This window comes from Triturus cristatus, chromosome 10, assembly GCF_964204655.1.
Source record: "Triturus cristatus chromosome 10, aTriCri1.1, whole genome shotgun sequence".
NCBI classification, from domain to species: domain Eukaryota; kingdom Metazoa; phylum Chordata; class Amphibia; order Caudata; family Salamandridae; genus Triturus; species Triturus cristatus.
In genome coordinates, this window is record NC_140593.1 from 250,399,959 (window position 1) to 250,426,895 (window position 26,937).

A 26,937-nucleotide genomic window follows, 5' to 3' on the forward strand; every position below is an offset into this window, starting at 1 on the left:
TTTAACTAAAATTCGGCAAGATGACAACATTACTGGTTTTCATTTTGGTCCCCAACAAGTGAAGCTTTCAGTTTATGCTGACGATATTCTTTTATACGATCCCCAATCCTCCCTTCCCTTTTTCCTTCAACAAGTTTCTTCTTTTTCTAAAGTTTCCAGTTATCGTCTCAATGTTGACAAGTGTGAAATTTTACCTTTAAATACACTATGCCAAAAACATCTTTTGGAGCATTCCGGTTTCTCTTGGCAACCTTCTAAGATCAAATACTTAGGAATTTGGTTTGCTCCTCTATTATCTGATACTCTCAAAATAAACTTTGACTATATAGTCAAAAAATTGAATAGTGCCATTACTCGATGGAATCCTCTCTTTTTATCTTGGTGGGGCCGTTTAGACTCCATAAAAATGATGTTATCACCTCTTATATTATACACTATTTCCATGATTCCCATTCACATTCCTGATTATTATTTTAAAAGAATTGACTCTATTCTTCTTAAATTTCTATGGAAAGGTAAACGCTCTCGTATAGCTCTTTCCTCATTGAAGAAGGACAAACCTAATGGAGGCCTTCAATTCCCTGACTATAAAACTTATCATCGCGCTTTCTCAATAAAACAAGCGGCCCGTTGGATTTCTGATGATCTTTCTTTTTATCCTCCTTTATGGCTAAAAATAGAATCTACACTCCTTACTCCCTTTGACTTTTGAGAAATGTTATCCTTTACATCTAATATGGCTTCTCTCCGTTCCCCTATCATTTCCCATTCCCGTAATCTCTTGATCCCTATCTTATCTTCTTCCTATCCCTCTTTCGGCTCCATTCATCAACAGCCTATTTGGCATAATAAAAATCTCCGTATCTGTAATCGATCCATCTATTGGAAATCGTGGCATTCTAGAGGTTTGAGATGGATTTCTCAGCTTGTATCTGATACTCAACCTCTTTCTTTTTCTGATCTTCAATCTCAATTTTCTTTACCTTCATCTGCTCATTCACAATATAGTAAACTTCTTCCTGCCCTTGTTCAATATCTTCAATCCTTACCCACTAATATTGAGTTACCTGCTCTATCTAAAAATGTGTCTTCTGCATTAGACCATTCTCCTTCTGCTTCATTTCTATATAAATCCTTTCAATTCTCTTTGAATAGACTCAAAACTAAGGTTGAGGTACAATGGGAAACAGATTTTTCGCAAGTTTGGTCTATTCCTCTTTGGGACAGGATTTGGTCAAAAATTCATAAGACCTCTAGAGCTGCCAATACCACACAAACCCTTTTTTTCATTTACCATCGGACTTTACTTTCTCCGATGACGTTAGCATCTTTTTCACCAGACACACCTTCTACTTGTTGGTCCTGCCCTTGTCCTACTGCTGACTTAAAGCATATGTTATTTGAATACCCTACCATTCTTCGATTTTGGAAACTTGTTTGGTCCCAAATTCAGAAAAATTGGAATGTTCAAGTTCCTTTTTCCTTTACTCACATCTTCCTGGGTTCTATTTCCCCCCTTTGGCCACAATCCTCTCAGCGATACAAACTTCTGGACCTTTTGTTAGCTGTTGCTTTCCACCAAATAACTTCCAATTGAAAACAGGCTGATAATGTCACTTTTCGCTCTTGGTGGAATGCGGTTTGCTTCCATCATCGACTAGACACTAATTATGTTTCCCCCATTTCCCTCGCCATCAAACGAGACCTTCTTTGGCTTCCATTGACCACTTACTTATCCTTAGTTGCTTCCTCGAGCTCTACTGCTACAACTAGATCAGACGATGTACAGAAACCACCGTAGCTTCCCCCTTTGCCTTTTATTTTTTCCTGTTGATTAACTATCATTTTATGATTGATGAGTTTATAATTTTATGTCTTTCATTGATTATTGTTATGCTTACAGTGTACATTTCCATTGGCATAAATTGTTTGCAATCTCCCTTCCCCTTCTATCTTTTTATTGTATAAGATGTACTTTTTATCATTGCACTGTTTTTTCTTTTCCTGCTTTATTCCTTAATAAACTCAAACTTAAAAAAGAAATCTGGGAGTCATTTTCAACAATGACCTCTTCATCTCTTCTAAGGTCAATGCTGTTACTAGTAATGTTTTATTCTCGCTCTTTTAACTCCACGAGATTATCCCTCTACTGCAAACTCAAGACTGAACCTCTATCATTGTAGTTGCAATTCTCTCATGCATCGTCTGCGACAATGAATCCCCCAGTGGTCTACCAGATAAACCCAGTGGCAGCCGCTCCATAGGGGTGTGGGGGCGTCGACCACTGCTTTCTCGCAGTGCGAGAAGGCAGAAACATAAAATGGTAAAACTACAATTTTATGTTTCTGCTTCTCGCACTGCGAGAAAGCAGAAGTGCCTTGTGCCTGGTTGGGGGCAGGTGGGTGGGTGGCCCTGCACGAGGGCAGGGGGGAGTGGCTTGCCCACTGTTGTGTGTGCTGACAGTTTGGTCATGCGCACTCTCCCTTTTTCTCTATGTAGGCTGCTGCATGCAGCCTACATAGAGAAAATGGCCCGGCTGGGGTGCTCTCCGCTGCGCCTCATCAATCACAATGCTGCCATTGCAGCATTGTGATTGGCTTAGGGTAGGGGAGGGAACACGCAGACTTGGGTGCAGCATTACACCGCCCAGGAGCGGAAGTGGCGCGGTACCTGGGGGTAAGGTAGTGTTAGAAAAACACACTCCCACACCGGAAGGGTGGTGGTGTTCTCCCAGACACGCTGTGGTAGCTTGGCTCGAGCGGGAAGGAAGGCACCGTGTTAAGCATACGTCACACCCTCACAATAACCATGCGTTCATCCGTTCCAAAAACGACACTACACCTTCAAAATTATACTGAAAATATATCTCTTTATCTTTTTTTCTCTTAGTTGCTGATTAAATAAATAATAATACAATCACAGTACACAAGGCTTTTCCTGTGGAAGGGTACGTCAAATAAATAATACTTCAATGATTCAATAAATAAGGTAGATCATAAATAATCAAGGCATAAATATAAGTGCATTACATAACAGGCAATTAAATATTATGAGGCAATAAATACTGCGAGACAATAAATATTGTGCGACAATAAATACTGTGAAACAATAAATACTGTGAGGCAATAAATAGGATGAATACAATAAATACAGTGCTCTCAATAAATAATAAAAGCCAACAGTGACACTTGAAAATCAGTTCACATTCCTGAGGTACTATGGGATGATTTGACCCAATCCCAGCTTATAGAGATTTGGATGGCCTGAGGGGTATACTCCCTGGCTTGGACAAGGCTGAGGCCTAAACTGAGGTAGATCAAGGGGGAATCTAGAGATCTGGCTCTCCCACACTACACAACCCCTCTGTATTAGTCTCAGCTCACCCCTGGCACAATCAAGCTGGTTCCAGCACCTCTCTAGCCCCTAGGATGGTCTCTTAGGGCTCCACAGGGCCTTAGGCGCCCTCTATTCAACTTACTGCCCTTTTTATGAAGCTCCGACGCCGCTGGAGTCGTGTCGACGCCGTGAGGCGGTTACGGTTCGATGTCGGCGGCCTCGGCGCAATGACAGTTCTTGACGACGCCGGTAGGCGGTTTCGGTTCGATGTCGGCAGCCTCGGCTCGATGTCGACCTCCGGTTCGATGACGTCGGGCAGTCTTGGCTCGATGTCGACTTCGGGCGGCTCCGGTTCGATGACGTCGGCCGGCCTTGGCTCGATGTCGACTTCCGGCGACTCCGGAGTGCGATCTCCACTCCCGACCTCCGGTGCTCCTTTCCTCAGGTTCCGGCGACTTCGGAGTGTGATCTCCACTCCCGACCTCCGGCACGCTTCTCTTCAGGTTCCGGCGACTCCGGAGTGCGATCTCCACTCCCGACCTCCGGCACGCTTCACCTCGGTCTCCGGCGACTCCGGAGGGCGGACTTCACTCCCCCGTCGACGCCGCACACTCGACCTCGGGTGACTTCCTCCTCGACCTCTGGAACTCTCCACGACCTCCGTCGGCGCCCTCTCTCGACCTCTGGCGGCTCCGGGTACGGCGTCTGCTTTCCAGTCAGCGCCGCTTCTCCACCTCGGGCTCCAGGTCTCCAGGCTTCTCGACGTCGGACTTCAGGAAGTTACCAGTAACCAGGTCAGGAACTTGCTGTTCTTTACTTTTAAGGCCTGTTCCTGCTGTCCAGGTCCTTAAGATGGTTTTTCTTGCTTTCTCCCACACAGGGCTCCAGGCTGGGCTCAGTCAGTAGGGACTAGTATCAAGGGTGGGTTTATGGACCCCACTCCAGGCACAAGTTTCCACCCCTGCTGCCTCACTCCTTCCTCCTTCAGGTTTCTGCTGCTCTCTCTTCACCAGTCAGGTGCCAACTGCCAACTCCAACTGTCAACTCTGAGTTAGCTTCCCAACATTCTAAACCGCCTCCAACTGTCACAGGGTTCCAGAATGTTGCAGAAGGTTCTAGTAGGTTCCAGTGATGTCACAGGTGACAATGGGTGGCCACCATTTTGTGCTCCAGGCCCTCAGACAGAAGTTCCAGGGGTAGATAAAATGGCTCCCTGAATCTGCATCAATACTAAAAAGTCTGGTGGTTCCCAAAAAGGAAAAATACTAACAGGGTTTGAGGCAAAAGTGGGACAAAATAAATAATGATGAGGAGGGACCACCCAAAGGGCTGACAGGTCTAACACGCGTCCCCCCAGCTGAAAGTGGGGAGAGCTACCCAACCCCTTGGGAGTTCTCATCACTAAGGCGGAAATACCTTGAGAGACCGTCTGCATTGGCGTGGTCCACTCCAGGCCGATGTTCCACCTGAAAGTCCATTCCCTGTAGGGAGATAGACCACCTCAACAACTTGGGATTCTCCCCCTTCATCTGCATCAGCCAACGAAGGGGTCGGTGGTCGGTCTGAACTAGGAAGTGCGAGCCAAACAGGTATGGCCGCAACTTCTTCAGAGCCCATACCACTGCAAAGGCTTCACGCTCTATTGCACTCCACTTCTGTTCCCTGGGAAGTAGTCTCCGGGATAGGAAGACCACAGGTTGATCCAGACCCTCTTCATTGAGTTGCGATAACACTGCCCCAATGCCATGTTCTGATGCATCCGTCTGGACAATGAACTCCTTGGAAAAGTCTGGGGCCCTTAAGACCGGGGCCTCGCACATGGCTTTCTTCAGTCTCACAAAGGCCTGCTGACAAGCCTCCGTCCAGACTACCCGTCGAGGTTGTTTCTTGGACGTGAGCTCCGTGAGGGGGGCCACAATGGTACCGTACCCCTTCACGAAGCGGCGGTAATATCCCGTGAGGCCCAGAAAAGCTCGGACCTCAGTCTGTGTCTTGGGGGGTTCCCAGGCCATGATGGCCTCGATCTTCGCCTGGAGGGGTTGCACCGCTCCCCTACCCACCAAGTGTCCAAGGTACACTACCGACCCCTGCCCGATCTGGCACTTGCTGGCCTTGATCGTCAATCCAGCTTGTCTCAGGGCCTGGAGAACAGCTTGCAGGTGACGCAAGTGATCCTCCCAGCTGTTACTGAAGACGGCTATGTCATCCAGATAAGCAGCAGAGAAACTCTCCATTCCGGTGAGGATCTGGTTTACCAGGCGCTGAAACGTGGCAGGTGCGTTCTTGAGCCCAAAGGGCATCACACAGAACTGGTAGTGGCCATTGGGCGTGGAGAAGGCTGACCTTTCCCTTGCTCCATCAGTCAAAGAGATCTGCCAGTACCCAGAAGTAAGGTCAAAGGTACTTAGATATTGGGCAGCTCCCAGCCGGTCAATCAATTCATCCGCCCTAGGGATCGGATGAGCATCAGTTTTGGTTACTGAATTCAGTCCCCGGTAGTCCACACAGAACCTCAGTTCCGGTTGGCCACCCGGTGGTGCGGCTTTTGGTACTAACACCACCGGACTGGACCAGGGGCTGCTGGAAGGTTCGATTACTCCTAGCTCCAGCATCTTAGTGACTTCACTGTGAATGCTGGCCTTCACCTTGTCTGACATCCGGTAGATCTTGGACTTCACAGGGGGGCTGTCTCCTGTGTCCACATCATGGACGCACAGGTGAGTCCTACCCGGAACAAGGGAGAACAACGAAGAGTACTGTCCCAGGACCTGGCGGCAGTCCTCTTGCTGTTCAGGAGTTAGGGAGGGGGAGAGAAGCACTCCCTCCACCGACCCATCCTTCTCTTGAGACGCAAATAAATCGGGGAGAGGCTCGCTTTCCACGTCCTCTCCTCCGTCAGTCACCATCATCAAGATGACTTCGGGCCTCTCGTGGTGGGGTTTGAGGCGGTTGGCATGCAGCACCCGTAGGGGCTGACGAGGGGTTTTAAGATCCACCAAGTAGGTAGCCTTACCCTTCTTCTCCAACACCTCAAAGGGTCCTGACCAGCGATCCTGGAGGGCGCTAAGCTCTCCCAGTTCGATCACCCACACCTTCTGGCCAGGCTCCAACTCCACCGGGTGAGCGTTGTGGTCATACCACGCCTTCATTACTGCTTGGCTGGCTTCCAAGTTGTCCGAAGCTTGCTTCCACAACTTAGCCATTTGGCTCCGGAAGGCCAGCATGTAGCTCACCACATCCTGGGGAAGCTTTCTGGGAGTTCTTTCCCATCCGTCTCTCACCAGGTTGAGAGGTCCACGTACAGGGTGCCCATACAAAAGCTTGAAGGGGCTGAAGCCCACTCCCTTCTGTGGCACTTCCCTGTAGGAAAACAATAAACAGGGTAGGAGGACGTCCCATTTCCTCCGCAGGCTTTCAGGCAGACTTCTGATCATGCCTTTCAAGGTTTTGTTAAACCTCTCCACCAGACCATTGGTCTGGGGGTGGTAAGGAGTTGTGAACCGGTAGGTCACTCCACACTCCTTCCACATGGCCCGCATGTACGCTGACATGAAGTTGGTCCCCCTGTCGGACACAACTTCCTTGGGAAAACCCACTCGGGTAAAGATTCCCATCAGGACCCTAGCCACAACAGGTGCTGTAATGGTCCTCAGAGGTATGGCCTCTGGGTACCGTGTGGCATGATCCACCAGAACCAGGATAAACCTGTGACCAGCTGTAGTAGGCGGATCTAACGGACCCACAATGTCGATGCCCACCCTTTCAAAGGGGGTGCTAATGACAGGAAGTGGTTCCAGGGGAGCTTTCAGCTTCACTCCTATTTTCCCACTGGCTTGGCAAGACACACATGTCCGGCAGTAGGTATCGGACGACACTTTCATTTGAGGCCAATAAAAGTGGGGAACAAGACGGGCGAAGGTCTTGTCTTGCCCCAGGTGTCCTGCCAATGGGATCTCGTGAGCCAACTCCAGAAGGAAGGCTCGATAACGTTAAGGGACTACCAAGGCTCGTGACGATCCATGTAGGGGTGCCTTGGGTTCACTGTAGAGGAGGCCATCCTCCCAGTAAACACTGTAGTTCCCTTCAACGTTCCCTGCTGCCTGGGCTTTGGCCTGTCACCTCAGTCCCCCAAGGGTAGGGCACTCCTCCTGGCCCTGGCAGAATTCCTCCCTGGTCGGGCCTCCCTCCACGTGCCACTCGGCCGGGATGGGTAGGTCCTCCAGTTTGGTGACATCCCCCACCGCAGACTCCTGGTCCACCACCTCCGGTGGCCTATCCGTCCTACGGGGTGTGGACGCCGAGGCAGGCTCCTCCTGTCCTCGGTTCTTCCCTTGATCGGCAGCTGGCTGGGCCTTTGTTCCAGGCTCCAGCCTGAACGAACTCCCTCTCCGGGTAGTCGCGGACCCTGTGCTCACACAGGCCCAGTCAGGTGTACCCAGCATCTCAGCATGAGTCCGGTATTCCACCTCCTTCCAAGCATTGTGCTCCATGTCATTCCCCAGCAGACAATCGACTGGCACGGCAGGGCTTATGGCAACTCGAAGTGAACCTGCAACCCCCTCCCATTCAAAGGGAACCTCGGCCACCGGATAGTGGCCGGTTCTGCCGTCAGCCATCGCGGCTGGGTGGAGTACATCGGGAATTACCTGCTCTGGAGGCACCAGTTGGCTACGTACCATAGTCATACTGGCTCCTGTGTCTCTCAGAGCCTCCCCTCTTTGGCCGTTGATGGTGACCCACTGCCCATACTTTACGGTATTTGCGGGCACCTGGATCTTAGGAACCATCTCCCGTTCTCCCAGGGACACTAAAGTGACACCCGCCCACTCCCTTCCCTTAGTTAAGGGCATCTCCTCCCCGAGCACTGCACTAGCTACTCCGGGGGCCTTTCCTCCAATGGGAGGGGGTGGTCGTTTCGGGCACTTCGCATCTCCCTTATAGTGTCCAACGCCACCGCACTCGAAGCAATGGACAACCCTTGGCTGCTGACTCTGGCCAGGATTAGGGTTTCTGGGTGGGTTAGCCCTAGGGGTGAATCCTGTTCCCTTTCCTTGAAAATTATTTTGGGGGCCTTTGGAGAACTCCTTTTTCTTTTCCCCTCCCTCTTTCTTCTGGGGGGCGCCCTGTCCGGCCTTTTGAGTATCCCCTCCAGTCCCCCTTGTGGACACCCGGGTACTAGCCCAAATGTCTGCCTCCTCAGCAAGCTTCCGGGGATTGGTCAGCTTGCTATCCACCAGGTGTTGATGCAGTTCAGGGAAACATTTTTCGAGCAGGTGTTCCTTCAGTACTAAATCAAACAACCCCTCGTAGTTCCTCACTTCACTGCCCTGTATCCAACCCTCTAGTGCCTTCTTTGCATAGTCCAGGAAGTCCACCCAATTCTGTGTGCCCAGTTTGTGACTACCCCGGAACTTCTGTCTGTACTTTTCGGGTGTTAGTCCAAACTTTCTTATGAGCGCCACTTTCATGGTGGGGTAGTGGGTCTGTCATCCTCCTCTAGGGCCTATAATGCATCCCTACCAGCTGGAGGCATGTACTTGTACAATCCCCCTCCCCAGTACTTCTCTGGAACCCCATGGGCCCTTAACGAGACCTCATAGGCCGCTAGCCACTTGGCGATATTGTCACCCGCCCCATAGCTAGCTACTATGTCCTTCGGCAAGTAGGGTTTGGGTTCCCTAGTGAACTCTCTTTCTTCGCTGCCACCATTAGGAACAGGGTGTGCCCCGACTCTTAGGATCTGAAGATCTATCTCTTTCAGCCTTAACTCGTGAGCCATCCTCTGTCCCTCCTTCTCTTTCTCCAGCTCCGCTAACTTCCATGTGAGCTGTCTTTTCTCCCTCCGGTCAGTTAACTCTGCTTCAGATAAGCCACCGCTAGAGACAGTGCTGCCCTTCCTGGAAATGGTTCTGGGCCCCGCTACTAGGTTCCCCACTTCAGGTTGGTACATCCCAGGCCCCTCGCTGTCAGGCTTTCCATCCCTGTCCTCCTGCTCAGCCTTACTCTCTCGTCGTGCCTCCCCCCAAGCCCTCAAGCTGGTCTGGAGTTCAGCCTTCTTGGCACCTGGGGGACAGTACACCCCCTCTCTCTGACAAAACTCTCTGAGTTGGGCCACAGTATAACTTTCCAGGTCTTCTAGCACAAACTCCATTTTGCCCACTCAGAACAGAAGACAGGTTTTTACAGAAGCTATGCAGGGGGGTACCTTATATAATACCTCCTCCCACCACCAGAGTAAATTTGGAAAAACAAAAACTCACAATTAGGAAGGCCGCTTTGAGAAAACTCCCGGTGTAGGCCTATGGACTACCCACAGTTATTCTCGAGTATACGTAGGCACAGCTCAATCCCACCGCTGAACACCAATCATGTTAGAAAAACACACTCCCACACCGGAAGGGTGGTGGTGTTCTCCCAGACACGCTGTGGTAGCTTGGCTCGAGCGGGAAGGAAGGCACCGTGTTAAGCATACGTCACACCCTCACAATAACCATGCGTTCATCCGTTCCAAAAACGACACTACACCTTAAAAATTATACTGAAAATATATCTCTTTATCTTCTTTTCTCTTAGTTGCTGATTAAATAAATAATAATACAATCACAGTACACAAGGCTTTTCCTGTGGAAGGGTACGTCAAATAAATAATACTTCAACGATTCAATAAATAAGGTAGATCATAAATAATCAAGGCATAAATATAAGTGCATTACATAACAGGCAATTAAATATTATGAGGCAATAAATACTGCGAGACAATAAATATTGTGCGACAATAAATACTGTGAAACAATAAATACTGTGAGGCAATAAATAGGATGAATACAATAAATACAGTGCTCTCAATAAATAATAAAAGCCAACAGTGACACTTGAAAATCAGTTCACATTCCAGAGGTACTATGGGATGATTTGACCCAATCCCAGCTTGTAGAGATTTGGATGGCCTGAGGGGTATACTCCCTGGCTTGGACAAGGCTGAGGCCTAAACTGAGGTAGATCAAGGGGGAATCTAGAGATCTGGCTCTCCCACACTACACAACCCCTCTGTATTAGTCTCAGCTCACCCCTGGCACAATCAAGCTGGTTCCAGCACCTCTCTAGCCCCTAGGATGGTCTCTTAGGGCTCCACAGGGCCTTAGGCGCCCTCTATTCCACTTACTGCCCTTTTTATGAAGCTCCGATGCCGCTGGAGTCGTGTCGACGCCGTGAGGCGGTTCCGGTTCGATGTCGGCGGCCTCGGCGCAATGACAGTTCTTGACGACGCCGGTAGGCGGTTCCGGTTCGATGTCGGCGGCCTCGGCTCGATGTCGACCTCCGGTTCGATGACGTCGGGCAGTCTTGGCTCGATGTCGACTTCGGGCGGCTCCGGTTCGATGACGTCGGCCGGCCTTGGCTCGATGTCGACTTCCGGCGACTCCGGAGTGCGATCTCCACTCCCGACCTCCGGTGCTCCTTTCCTCAGGTTCCGGCAACTCCGGAGTGCGATCTCCACTCCCGACCTCCGGCACGCTTCTCTTCAGGTTCCGGCGACTCCGGAGTGCGATCTCCACTCCCGACCTCCGGCACGCTTCACCTCGGTCTCCGGCGACTCCGGAGGGCGGACTTCACTCCCCCGTCAACGCCGCACACTCGACCTCGGGTGACTTCCTCCTCGACCTCTGGAACTCTCCACGACCTCCGTCGGCGCCCTCTCTCGACCTCTGGCGGCTCCGGGTACGGCGTCTGCTTTCCAGTCAGCGCCGCTTCTCCACCTCGGGTTCCAGGTCTCCAGGCTTCTCGACGTCGGACTTCAGGAAGTTACCAGTAACCAGGTCAGGAACTTGCTGTTCTTTACTTTTAAGGCCTGTTCCTGCTGTCCAGGTCCTTAAGATGGTTTTTCTTGCTTTCTCCCACACAGGGCTCCAGGCTGGGCTCAGTCAGTAGGGACTAGTATCAAGGGTGGGTTTATGGACCCCACTCCAGGCACAAGTTTCCACCCCTGCTGCCTCACTCCTTCCTCCTTCAGGTTTCTGCTGCTCTCTCTTCACCAGTCAGGTGCCAACTGCCAACTCCAACTGTCAACTCTGAGTTAGCTTCCCAACATTCTAAACCGCCTCCAACTGTCACAGGGTTCCAGAATGTTGCAGAAGGTTCTAGTAGGTTCCAGTGATGTCACAGGTGACAATGGGTGGCCACCATTTTGTGCTCCAGGCCCTCAGACAGAAGTTCCAGGGGTAGATAAAATGGCTCCCTGAATCTGCATCAATACTAAAAAGTCTGGTGGTTCCCAAAAAGGAAAAATACTAACAGGGTTTGAGGCAAAAGTGGGACAAAATAAATAATGATGAGGAGGGACCACCCAAAGGGCTGACAGGTCTAACATATACACTATATTGTTTGTGGCTCCTTGTACTCTATTTGCCAGTGTGTGTGTGTGTGTGTGTACAATGGAAGCGAACATCGCTGTTTGTGCTGTCCCTACTGTGTTGGATGTGGTGGCACTTGCAATGTTGCTAATAGTAGTTTTAGGAGTTATGTGGTTGCACTAATGCTGCTTTATGTACAGCAAATGGAAACGATGTGGCCAACTTTAGAACTGGGGATCCACGTTCCGGCGCTGTCTCAACATCCTGAGTAAATAACTTAATCTCCCTAAGTATAAAAACATGACCTGACTTTGTGTAATGTAACTGGTGCTCTTGTAAAGTGCTCCAATGCACCTGGGCCGAGTTTGTGCTGTATAAAACTGCACACATTTACTTCAGCATACGTAAAGATTGTCCTCTCTAGCTCATAAAAAATTGGTAATTTCTTAAATGATAAATAATTCAATCATATTGCATTATTAACCTTCCTGCTTCCTCTATTTTGCTTGAAAATACACCATTTGTCCACTCTTTTTTCAAAATTTTCTCAGGGGGAGAACCGCCCATAGGTTGTTCGGGCTCGCTCGCTACACTCGCTCGCCACAGTGCAGTACGTCAATAATGTTATGCCTAACCACTTTCACATGTCACCAGCCGCCACTGAACAAACCCTTAGTAGGCTACAAAGAGCCCAACATTACACTATTCCACTCGTCTTTAACTTGAAGTGCTCCAATCATATCACCCCAGTCTTTAAATCACTCCACTGACTATCAGTAAAATAAGGGATCACATTTAACACCCTCAGCCTAGTTCATAAGGTCTTGCACGTCAGCACCCTAGGCTAACTTTCCTACCTTTTAATTCTGTACAGCTTGACCAGACACTTAAGTTGGCGATCCAAAACTGCCTCTCACTATTTGTGTCATGATTGAAAGATTGAACTAATTTGTGACCAGGTCTGCGAATCAACACGTCTGTTCTGTCTTGAGCACTCTACCTTTTCCTCATCAAGTTACTAACATCAGATCCTTCCACAAGCAACTGAAGAACCCACCTCTTCCACCAAGAATTTGTGTCTTGACAAATTTAAACAGCCTGTAGACCTCTCACCCCCTCCTCGCCTTTCAAGAGCTCTACAGCTTCTCTTGGCAACATGACTGCCTTCCAGAAGCAACAAAAAGAAATTTAAAAAAAGTAAAATAGCCATGTCAATATGGGATATCTCATAGTGACAATTATTTGAATCTTTGACATAATTCACCAACCCAAACTTTACTCAGTGTCCCAAGCAAATATGGGCAACGAAAAATTAATTCAATCACTTCTTACCTTAATAAAACTTGATCAAGTCACTGCTTAAGCAGCTGTGAATTCTTTGTGATATATGACTTGTGAACCAAGCAAGAACAATTAGACATGTTAAATAACATAGCAACTGAAATCAATAGACCCATTAAGCATGAAAAACACAATTTGTTTGCAAAGGAACCCATTCATGAGGTGATAACAGAATCAACCAGCTATCACTCCTATGACTAGAGAGGCAAAATACAATCTAAACTCAAAACACAATCCACACCAAAGCCATAATTACATGACACAACTTAATCTGTAAAGTCTAGCACACTCACAATTAAACTAAAACTGCCATATTATGGAGTACATCACATGAACCGGAAATGTGGGGGAAAAAGCAGAATGCAACTGACGCAGCTGTTGTAGATAACAAAATAGCAAGATTGAGTCTACATGACAAAACATGCTAATTTCATAAAGAAGCAAGTATAGAATGCATATTAGTAAGAGGCCCATTTAAAATTCTGATTGGCCTTAATAAATAATATCTCTATGGTCTACGGAAAGTGGTCTAAAGCCAGATCATTTGTCCGCAGATATGTCTGTTAGATGTGATTGTGCAAGTTCCAAATAACTTCCTGATTTAGTTAAAATGCCCTTTCCTGACAAAAGAGCATTCTTATACACTCGCCATGGTTGGTGAATTAATGAATTTGTTAGCCACTCTCTCTAGTTTGTGACACAGGAGACAGCATGCAGGTACTTGACCATGCATATTCTCTTTTTGTGTCTAGTAATGTCATATTGCTTCCAGTGAGTTGTTCTGTCATCTAAGGTCTATTGCAGTACTGAATGAGAATTGGGCTTGGTCCAACTAGCCTTCCACTTATCTTCACTTAGATGGGAAAGAATGAGTGGATCATAGAATGTTGAGTTACAAAAGTGGGCACATTGGGCATTTTATGATTTATGTATGCCCTCATGTATTCCCCTGAAGAGTAATAAAGATAGGCGAATCCTGCTTGGAAAGCAAAAATACACTTTTTCAGTCACAAATAGAAAATCGTCACTAATTACTCTTTTCCAGAGTCACAAATAACAGATTGTCACTTAATATGCAAGACGTGTTAAAAGCCCTAATTAACACAAATGAATCTAGAAAATATGAGTTGACACTTAATACAATCAGGAAACTCACTCATTCTCCCCATCAAACCTCCTAACCTTCAGCGAACCATTTGTATTCAGTACTTCATACATTAACTATGCACAGGTGATAACCAAAGTATCAAACATCTAAACTGAACCATTCCCAGGATCTCCCATGGACGACCATATTAATATCAAATTATCTTGAAAATTATTGATGTGTCCCTCCAACATATTATAGCTTTTTGTTTGTTGACATACATCTGAAAACCCTCATTGAAAAAAAATCAAACAGCAGACCCAAGATATCTGGCAAACTATTGTCACTTACCAAACCTCCATTCCCCAGGCAAGATAATGGATTGAAAGATCACATGACAGCTTCAAGAATCGATTGACATAAACTGTACCTTTCACAACAGGCAATAAAGTTCCAGACTGTTGTCCACATTAGGGAGTGTCTGCTTTCTTTAGTTTATGCTGAACAACCAAAGATTCTGATCCTCCTAAACCCATTGACTGCATACATAACTGCAGACCAAAGCATTCTGCTTGATTACCGGAAATTTTTGCCTGCAGTCCTTGTCGTGAACATTCAGTACTACGTATCTTTCCTTTCTGATGGTAGCAACACATCAAAAACAGCAGAATGTCTTCTTCGAATAAAATTGCATTACCTGTGATTTCCCAAAACAATATTATGTAAAATTGGTATTCTTTTCTTTATTAACTAAACATGCACCAGAATACTGTACAGGTTTTAGGATATTTGTCATGGATTCCCTTGACAGATATGAATTGTTATCAAGTTATCATCGGTTTACCTGCTGTTTCAATCACTTAATTTGTTAAAGCCAATGAGACAGGCGGACATCTCAATGTTGTACTGACTGACCTTTAAAAGATGTTCCTTCTATTCCACACAATAAAAAATTAGGACTAGGTGTGAGACTAATGCAAAGAAATGTTTAGCATTATAAAGAACTGACCAGCCCAGAAGTGTTAAAGGTAGTCCCTAGTGAACCTTATCTGCACTGAAAGTACCTTGTAGGCTTAATCAAGGACATGTTTTCAAATATCTGAGCACCGATTACAAGCAATCATATGCCACCACCTTGCCCCTACATCACCATCCCCTCAATTCAAGTCTTTATTTTATCCTTCAAGCAGTAAGAATAAGGCATCCCGGCGCTGGGGGCCATCGGGAAGATTAAGCAAGCTACAGCCCAGAGTCACATGGTGCTGGGCTGACCTGCCGCTGGTGCCAGGGATCGAACTGTGAGCCCCAGATTCCAGCGTCAGTTGCCCCTGCCTCTGCACCACACCTCTTCCCTCTCTATCATCCATCTACATAGAACACTGCATCACTGGCTTAATGTCAGAGCAATCTTTAAATGAAGAAGCCTGGCGTGAGGGTTGTATTCCTCATCGCACATCTCCACAGGAAGTAACATAAGGGCATCATTCATATGCACAAGAAGTGACATCGCTGCATTACCTATAACTGCACAGAAAGCAACATTACTTCTCACTATATCAATCGACTCTTCTGGGTATTCGATTGGCTGGGCATCCACATCAAATGGCAGGTACAGACAAAGGCATTGCCAATTTGGGCAAATAAGGGCCAAGAAGGGCTTGGGCCAGATCCCTAGTACAAAATAAAATCTAATCATGTGCCTCAATCAGCACCCCATGCTGCCAATCCCCGCAATCACACCCAGAGCCTAGGCGACCAAGCCACTCGCATAGCATTTACACAACACATAGATGCAACCTTGTATACATCCAATTAAGTACCACACACCCTTAATCTATAGAGCATGCATTCCAACTCATTACCTCTCACTATGCAGTACTCCATGTATTGCAGACCTCATTGCCTGTCACACACTTTGCACCCTCTTCATCACAGAGACGTGGCTTACCATCACATCCTAGACATTCTTTGTCCCACAAGCTACGACATTGCTTGTGCGGACAGAGCATATAAGAAGGGAGGCGGTTTCACAGCCATCCATAAGTCCTCCTTGTCCTGCAGCAGAGGCAGGCAAGTAACACAGTTCCATAGGGCTGCTGACATGACAGATTATGTTCTCTGCAACTACAACCACCACTTTCCACCTGATCTGCAGGCCTCCAAGGCAGAACAAGGACTTAATTGATGAATTCTTAGCCCTCCTTGCCACCCTGTCCATCCACATGCCCACACTACTTTCTTGGCTAACACAACTAAAAAAGCAAAAGACACCCTCCCCAACCTCATCAACACATTCAGTGTGGTACGGCTTGTCACATAACCAACACACTTCAAAGGCTACATTCTTGAGCTTGTTTTCTAAGCATTACCAATGAATCAATGAAAATTACCATTTACCATCCCTGTCTCAATGCTCAGTGCCTTACCAACAACAAAGTACATCTCATAAGATAAGACCAAAACTTTAGATCCTTCAAAGACTTCTCTATAGATAACCTAACATTTAAACTAATTTCTCATCCTTTCAGCTGTATATCCTGTCCCAACAATCTTCTAAACAAATGTAACCCTTTTTGAAAAAAAAACATGTGAACATCTATGCTCCAATTAATACATACAAGTGAAAGCCATCCACATCCTGGTACTCTAAAGACCTTTATTACAATAAATGATCCATCAACCGATAGGAAAGAAAATGGAAGCAAACACAACTCCAGATGATCTCATGATACTGAAGTGCATCCACGCATCAGGTAAAGCAAATTATAACAAAACTATCAATGACACCACCAAAGAGGCAAAACATTTTTCAAGACAAACAAGTGATACATCAACTCCCAACAAACCAACATATTCTGCAATCCAAAGAAAAGTGCAATTCCATCAACCTATTCTTCGGTATAACAATGGCGAAGATCTGGCAGCACATAAACAAAATTACATCCACTTAATCTCCTATGACCACACTTTCCAGTAGAATCCCGCTTTTGTCATCCTTCAAAGCCCATCTCTTTCAGTTCTCAATAACATACTCAACACTCCTTCATCAAACCTCTCTCCAGGGCATTCTCTCACTCTTACGCACCATTGTCTATGCTCCTTATACTCACAGCTTCTCCCCAGAAGCTCTCAAGACAGACCAGATCCTCCCATTCCTAAGTAAACCTACATTAGTACCTGATAACCTCACTAGCTATCAACCGGTCACTAAGCTCTCATTAATCTGAAAGATTTTTGAAAAAGAAGTCTATGTTCACATTAATGCTAACCATCTCCTGTACGACTACCAGTCTGGCTTCAGATTATTTTGCAACATGGATATTGCTATTTTACATGATGCCGTACTGTCTACAGATGAAGATGAACCCTGTATTCTGATATTGGTGAATCTCTCTGCTGCCTTTAACACAGTCGACAATCCCTCTGCCATAGGCACCCTGGAGTCTCGGGATTTACTGGCAATTTCCTTCTATGGTTCTTGTCTACCTTTCTGACCAACACCAATGTGTTCACTTGGGTATCCAAGACCCAATAGTACCTTATCATTTGCAGAGTCCTCCAGGGTTCTATATCGGTTCCTGTCCTCTTCAACCTGAACATGGAGCTGTTTGGCACTCTACTTACAGACAACAGCACCCAGATTCACCAATACTTTGATGATATGCTATTGTACTTGAAAGTCTCTGTTTTAGCCATCAAGGCCTAAAACACTGCCTGTGCATCATCTAAACCTGGATGTCCAATGCCTACCTGAAGCTCACCCCAACTAAGACAGGATTCCTGTTATTTACCAAGAACAACAAACAAGAAACAGTTAGAGTCTGGTTCAATGGCATGAACCGTGATGGCTTTGAATCTCAACATTCACTGAATGTCACCTCTCTTGGATTCATCCTGGACATCGACCTCACTGTCAAGGAACACACTGCCAAAAAACATAGATGGCATTCTAAAGAAAGTTAAACTATTTCTTCCAGAAAGCAACTTCATAACTTCTGTTCAGACCCTCACATTTGGATGATGGTAATGGTCTGCTCCATGGCCTTTCAGACTCCACACTGGCACCGGTTAAGGGCATCCTACACGCATGTCTCACCCAGGGCCTGAAGAAATATGATCCCACTCATCTTGGAGGCACCATCTACAATACCAGCAAAATAACATAAAATGCCATCACAATCAGCACTCTCGCTTATCTTTTAAACAAGCTTACCATCACTGATGGTTCTCTACACACCTGCAGCCAGGACACTAGCAGACTACAGATTAAGAAGTGTAAAAAAGAGAAAAACAAGGCAGCAGTGCTTTCACATCTGTGCACACAGGACCTAGAACACCATCGCTTTATCCATCTGGACTCCTCAATGCTGCTCCATTCTGGTAAAGAGTTGAGAATATGCATCTTTAAATTACAATACATTATATCACAATTCATTAACAGTACACAAGGTACCTATTTCTCTATCACTCAATGATTTTATACTTGTCTATGACTGCGCAGTGCTCTGTTGCTTTTTAGCTAGGTTTGTACGATAAAAATGAATATATGATGTTACAATGCAAACAATTACAACGCATGCTTTTACAACACGTTTTTTATATCGCAACTACCATTACATCGCATACTTCTACAACACATGCCATTACAACGCATTTTTTAAAACTACCATTACAACGCATTCCATTACAACGCATACCATTAGAACGCATAATACTTTTAGCGCAACAGTAGGGTAAGTGTTGGATGGTGTAGGGGTAAAAATTACTATTCCCACTCCAGTGAGCGCAACAGTATGGTAAGTGTTCGATAGTGTAGGGGTAAAAATTTCTATTCCCACTCCAGTGAGTGCAACAGTAGGCAACGTTGTGGATAGTGTAGGGATAAAAATTACTATTCCCATCTACCCCAAAACCTATACCCAACTCAAAACGAAAAAATCTCCTTACCTTACAATGCGTTGTAATGGCATGCGTTGTAATGGTCTGCATTTTAATGACATGCAATGTAAAGGCAGTTGCGTTTTACCAGTTGCGTTGTAATAGCAGTGCAATGTAATGACTGCGTTGTAATTGATGTTTCCCGATAAAAATACCACACAAAAGCATATGTATGTCTGTTACTGTTTGGCTTCAACATGCAGTCATCACTCCACAAAAACAGAAAATCTAGAGAAAACTACTGGTCAATTTCCAACCTGCTGTACATTAGCAAACTCCTGTGGAAGAACTAACTAATTAAGAACACATTGAGCGCAACCATATCTGCCAGGACCTAGAAAGTGGATTGTGATCTTTACGGGGAATAGGAACCAGACTAACATGACGGAAGACCTGTGCTTCACTCTCGATGAATATAAGTGAGGGACTCCAATTCTACTTGATCTCTCTGCAGATTATGAATCGTGGGCCATGAGACATTTCAGAAAAGAGTGAACACGTTGGCTGAACTAACTTGCATAATCTTCTGGAGGATCTGTTCCTTCCTCCACCACAGAAACCACCATCTGCGCATTGAAACAAAATAATCATCTGATCACTTTTACAGATCTAAGCTGATGATTCCCATATCCTCTTCCTATTAAACACAAACCCTCAGTGCCATTCAAGCACTGCAGAATGCCTAGACCACATGTTCTATTGGATGAAAAACACATTTCTTTGTCTGAATGGATTTAAAATAGAAATCCTGATACCAGGATTTTCTGAAAATGACAAAATTCCTTTCAAGAGCTTGGTACTCTACAATACACCTCCCAGAAAATTAAAATTCTGGGATAATTTGTGATTCAGTTCTTTAATTTGTGCTACAGGTTAACTTTGTAGTCAGTGGAATCAATCTTCAATTCTCCATGCTCAGGAAATTTCTGCCATGAATGCAAACACAGTGCTTGTTATGGGTCTACTGGACTACTATAATGTTATGTATGCAGAACTCTCAAACAATCCTGTAACCAAACTCTGCCTTAAACTCCAGAAACACAGCCCTGCAAAGCCAGTGTTTAAAGCCATCCTTGAGCAAAAAGTGGATTACAAGATTCATTTTAAAACTGTAGGCTCTCCTTTCAAAGAATACTGGAACAAGCATCCCACTTACCTTCAATAATAGCCAGGAACATTCAATTGATAAATCTACACCCACTCAATAAGATTTAAATTTAAAAAAAATGGTGACACCAAGATGCCCATTTGACAGCATGGCAACATAGCCTAAATACGTCCTATTAATAAAACTCTTAAAATCTGGAATGTTGAAACAGACTTCCATGTGATCTTTGGTATTAACAAGAGCAACATTGCATGAAGGCTGAATCAGGATCCTTCACCTTTAATTCTGTATGGAGGATGTTGGTGGTCTCACAAGTTTATGTGGTTTACATGATGGACATGGTCCAGAAGTGGCAGCGGTGCAGTAGAGCAGTGGAGCACCAGAGCAGGGTGAGTGAGCACATTAGCTGTAGCAGAGTGAGTGGTTCAGAGGATCCGGAGGGTCTTCAGCAGGCCTTCAGTACACCCCTGCTCAAGCTCACACACCCCCTCTCTCAAGCTTAATGTTTTCTAGCTCCCAACTCTTTGTGAAGATCCTGTATCCTGGGAATTAACAACGAGTATGGACCAGAGCATGGCAACACAGTGAGCACACAGTCTTTCCTGGCCTTTCCTGGCCAGTGTCTGGAGCCCCCTTTCACCCTGCAGGTGCGCTCCCTTCCACTCCTATCTGCTCCTGCCCCCCTTTGGCCAGGGTAGCTTGGTTGAATCACCCGGGAGAGGCGGATAGTGAGTGACAGCATTGGGGGAAAGAGTTCAAAAACTCACATCAGCCTTAAATCAGACACAAACTGGAGAGAAACAGATGAAGAGTTGATGCAGGTTGGTGCTGGTCCACTCTTTGCTTGTGGCCGAATCAACAAGCTTCCTGGCTCAACCGTGAGATGCACTGTGACACTCTGTGACCCACTAAGACTCCTGAGGCACCTGCTGTTTGTTGTTGTTTTTTGTTGCTTAAGGCCTAGCAAATGGCCTTGCACAAAGTTCAACGTGAAGTCTAAATCGCCAGTACCTTGCAACGGTAGAGTGGTTGTTAGTGTAACCACATTGGCTTGAGCCCGACCTTGCGGAGATGGCCCCACTAGATTGGGGTGCGGTTTGTGAGCTCGATGTCTGCTTCCCCCGCCGCGCCCAATAAATCAAATTCCTTAAGGAGATTGTGGTAAAATGAGATCTGGCAAGGTCAAACAACAGGCTTCGCAAAAGATATCAAACCAAAAAAAGACCACAAGGAAGCCCAAGACCAGACAATACTATAAAAGCAAGTGAAGGCAAGGGCAGCCCACTGATATTGCCAATCCAGAAAATATTTGGGAAAATGAATCATAGTTGTAAATTCCCTTTTTTTAAAGGGTCCAGCTGTAGTCATCTATTCAACAACAGAAAACCTCAAAAGCTGAACTCAATATTATGCCCTGACCAACAGTCTAGAGTAAATCCAAATGGAGTTGTCAAAATAACAGCCCCAGGAAACTGTGAAATGCCAGATGGTAATGTCATCATGACTCAGGCCCAGGTTCACGCATCTAACTATCCACATTCAATGCCGAGACTTGTCCTAAGACCTGACTCAATCTAGCCCTCTACGCAGAAAAATATCTAACGCATTAGTAACTTCGTTGAAGAGGTGGACAATTCCTGGCTACACTCAATTTCATTAACATTTAATATGGATCTAATACCAGCAATTGAGGTTAAGACCATCAATCTGGCTGAAGATCTTGCAGGGAACACACAATCACCAATCAAAATGTAATCTGAACAATTCATCCAAGAGGACCCAAGCAACGGTCATAAATTCTCAAGAAGCGACTCAGTTTTTATGACGCGGGCTCAGATAGATGCCATAGACAGAAACACCCTTCATGCTTCGGCACTAAAGATAATCAGGAAAACGAAAGATCCACATACTGGCACAGAGAGCAATGAAAATCATGATATTTTAGATTGAAAAGTGGAGAATATCTCAAACTTACACACCTCACTACTAAATAATTTGCAAACATCAATCACGGCGCTTAATATGCAGACAGATAAGTTGGATATCCAGATTGACCTTATGGACCTAATAGCATCTCACATCACCAGCATAGAAGCAAAACTTGACAGGCTTGATTATAAGGGTGCAAGTAACAAACCCACTAATTCAAACAGATTGTACGTGTGGCCCAATTATTGATAAGTTAGGCACTATACCAGCCATTTTAATGAGTATTTTAAACAAAAGGAAATATCACAAATTATAAATTACGACCAGTAGGCATACCCTAGAGCTGAGCAACTGCACCCAAGTCCTGACAGCAGTGAAACACCATATGTTAGAGTCAAGCAAGCCACTCAGCATAATCTCCTATGAAGATGACACTCCACTGATCGTCTCGCTCACTGAGGACCCCTCCAATGCCGAATTCAACTTCTACAATACCATGACTAAAGTAGCCAAATGGATGAGACTACTCCTTCCAACTCAATCCCGACAAAACCGAAGTACTGATCTTGAGAAAAAACACCTCTGAATAAGGCCACAGCTTGTGGCCTGTAGAACTCGGACCTACACCCACACCGACCGGCTATGCACACAGCCTTGGCATCATCCTCGACAGCCAACTGACCATTAAACTACATGCAACACAGTCGCCTCCAAAAGTTTCCGCACACTTTGCATACCCGTAGAATCTTCAGAATCTTAACCAACACCAGATAGACCATCACTCAGGCCCTCGTCACCAGCCGCCTTGACTACTGCAATGCCCTCTACACCGCATCTCCTCCCAGCTCCTCAGAAGACTCCAGACCGTACAGAACGCTGCAGCCAGACACATCCTGGACTTCCCCAAATGAACCCTCCTCACCCCCAACCTGAGAGACCTCCACTGGCTCCCCATCCAGAAGAGATGTCAGTTTGAAATGCTCAACCATGCCTACAAAGCCCTCCGTGACCTAGGACCTGCCTACATCAACCATCGACTGAACTTCCACCAACCCTCCTGACACCTGTGCTCCTTTTCACTCGCCCTTGCACACTCCCCCCGCATCCATCTCAGCTGCAGTAGTGGCCGTTTCTTCTCCTACATTGCTCTCAAGACCTGGAACGATCTTCCCCACCAGCTCCGTACAGCCCCCTTGCTGGATGACTTACAGTAGAGACTCAAGACCTAGCTCTTCTATGGAGACACAGCGCCCAGATACTCCTAAGGGTGAAAACCGGGTTTGTATTGTTTTGATCTTTTGACAAAGTCCATGCTCTAGCCCGATTCAAGATTAACTCCTTTTAATCTTTTCTGTCCATACTCCATAGCCAAACATACCTAATTGGGCAGCGATGTAACAATTTTTTTTTTAGCGTTAGTAGAAGTCTTAGGGCTTGATTACAAGTTTTGGCACAGCAGCGCAATGCCGCCTCCATTTGCCAAAACCGCGCAAGCAACACCGACTGTATTACAAGGTGAAAATGTGCAACTTGTAATACGGTTGGCGGTCCTTTCTACTTGTTTAAGTGTATGGAACATATAAATGTATTGGCTTGTAACTCAGGGCCTCATTACGAATTTGGTCCTCCAGTGGGGGTCACCACCATGCATTCCACTGGAAGACTGCCTAGGTCGTGGTGTGCCCACACGCTGGATTTTGATTGTAATTCATGGCGGGCAAGCGGTGCAGCAGAGGTCTGATGGTGGTGGACTTTAGGCTCATGGGAGAGTCTAACATGCAGACCACTGCTGTGAGAGCACCGACTGCATGTTCCTGCACGGTGTTGCATGCAAGCCGGTGGCATCCCAACTGCTGCATTTTGTGTATTCCGCCAGGCCGGAGGTGGGCCGGCGGCAGTCTTGTGGAGTTGGCATGCTTCAGCTCACGGATGGCCAAATTACGAGTTTTGAAGTTCAAGGACCATCAGGCATGTGGTGATGAGGCAATGGCAGTACACCCACTGCCGCACTGGCAGTCCGACCATTTTATTATGACTTGGGCAGTTAGACCGTAATTGGACCACCGGCTCCACCAGGGAACTGCCAATCCCCTGCAATAGCCAGGCGCTCAGGGGCTATGTAATTGGCAGATGGGGTCGCTGTGGCACTGGCATGCACATTACAAGTTTCAGGACTGCCAGCAGTTTCACAGAGGGCTTTCCTCGATGAATAGGCTGGAGGCACTGAAACACATGGCCTACCGTGCCCCCTCAGCCTGGGAATGCATGCAAGAGGTCACAACATGTACCCCCCTGTGTGCATGCACCCAGGTTCCTGCACATCATAGACTTTTGAGTCTGCTGTGCAGGAATCTCGTGTCAAGTTCCCATTTCAGTGCCTCTTTCGGTTCCACCTTTGAGTGATGCATCGCAGTGTGACCACTACGGCGCCCACCCCGCCAGACCCCAAAATTACTTGTCATCTGGCCGGTGGCAGGAGCAACTCTTGTCGGTGTGGGAGCATGACAGTGACAGGCCACCTGCACTGCCAAAAGTCACAATCGGGCCCAGAGTGAGCCTGAAGGCAGTGCCATCACACTGCAGTGCCAGCACTGTCATGCACGCACTGTTGCCATGCACCATGTCATGCATGGCACACAGTGCACACATGACAGTGCTGGCATGATGTGCCCCCAGCCACAATGCTCAATTGGTAAAAACACCAGGGGGCCCTATTTGGGACTCCTTTTCAGTCTCCGCCATGAAATGGTTGGCGGAAAGGCAGGTCGGAATAAGCACGGCAGTGCCGGCATCAGCACCACCTCCATTCGCTGCCACTTTCCCTACCGATGCTGCTACAGGATCCAGTATCCTGGCAGTGGTAACGATCTTCTGTCAGTCTGACCACCATTGTCGTAATCGTTTGGTCGGCCCAGTAAGAAGGCGGCGGGGAGACCGCCACCACGGGTAAGGCAGTCTTGGGACCACCGTACTTGGAATTAGGACCTTAGTGTTCATGAACAATTTGTATTATGAATAGTCAAGCACCCTTTTTTTACACCTGTAGGGCTGGTTCCGGGTGGCTCTGTGTTACCTCCTTCACCCAAAATTACCTGGTGCAGGAACAAAGGGCCCAATTTTACAAGATCCATTTCCACATCTGGTAAAATCTGTCAGGCACCATGGAAAAGAAAGGGGCTTTCGGCACAGCCTGGTCACATCCAACTGCTTACTTCCCGCATGGAGCAGTCCCCATAAGCATAAACAGGCTTTCCAGCCCAATCATCTAGACCAGAGACCTGCATAGCTCCCTGCTCTCATTTACCACCTGCTCAGTACAGGCGGTAGATGGAAGCAGAAAAGTCAGCAGAATTGGGAATAAGCATGTGGGAAATGACCCGTTAACCCTATGTCTGCATAATTAGTCCCCATTTCTGGGATTTCCATTCATATTTGCATGGTCATTCCTATCAAACCAGTGCACTGTGCAACTATTAATCATTCACCTTTGTATTGCTTTACTGTTTCATTGTATATGGAATTTTGTGAGCCTTCTACTACTTGAATTTCTGTTGTGATATTATATTGATATTTGGTCTTGACCTAGACTCACCATAGGACATCTCCCTTAAGCTAACGTTGACTGCTCATCCAGTTTCCTGACTGTGGAATTAGAAGGCTAACAAATCAGCGAGAACCAGTGTTCTAGTGCTTGCATGACCATATCACATGCACAGTCCCTGACAAAAGCCTGCCATTTAGTAACTGAAAATAATATGACATAGTACTTTAAAATGTCGGTAATAACTTATGCGTATTAAAAAGGAATTCATGCACACAACGGCAGTCTGCTCAAGCTCCCAACATTGCTGTTTCAGATTTCTTTACATTACTTCAAAAGAGTTAGACCCACGAAGAAGTGAAATAAGGAACATTATAATAAAAGAGTACAGCAGACATTTATTCTAAGCTTGCAACTTTGTTTTTTATTGTTCTTGGCTATGTCTGCTATATTCTATACAGCGCTACCCTTGCCTTTTTCTGACGTTGGCATGGTGCAGGGCAGGGTGGAGTGAAGTGGGGGTAGCTCATATTTATTTTTATATGTCAGCCTGACAGGCTTAATTTCAAGTTCCGCCATCGCAGTGTTTCATTGGAATCCAAATGATTTGTTTTTATTTAATTTTTTGGGAATAACAAAGCCTTGCATTCACGCACAGTTGAAGTTAACGTCTTTTCACTGTAACCTTGATTATTACAGAGGTTTGTAGATATATGTCAAGTCTATGGGTGATTTTATGACTAGAATCTAACTTTTCAAAAGTTCAAACCTTCTTTTATGATCCTTTCTGTTATGAAATTACAAAAGAATGAAAGGGACAGTGGGGTGATTTATTGTGTACAAACATTTGTAGCTCTTAACAATTGTGTGCGGGTGTGAGTGTGTGTGGGTGGGTGTCTGTGTGTGTGTGTGTGTGTGTGTGTGTGTGTGTCTGTATGTATTTTTTAATTTTTTTAATGATTTTCTTAGGGTATACATCAGAGATCCAGCAAAATCTAAATTTTCACCCTTATCTCATCCAACAAACATAGTAATAGTTTTTAAACAACAAATTAATTACATAGTATTCCATATAAGATCTAGAGGATTATACAAGTTACTGCTCTAAAAAGGGGGTCATATATCATACAACAGACAGATGACGAACAATAGCAGCAGCAGGATCATGACAATTATTCTGTAAACAAAAAATACATAGGAGATTTCATAACACATTAGATGTTATACCAAATAGCTAAGAGTTATACGAGATAACAACAGCTACCAGGAAAAAAATAGAAGCAAAAGATATTTTTAAATAAATGTGAGT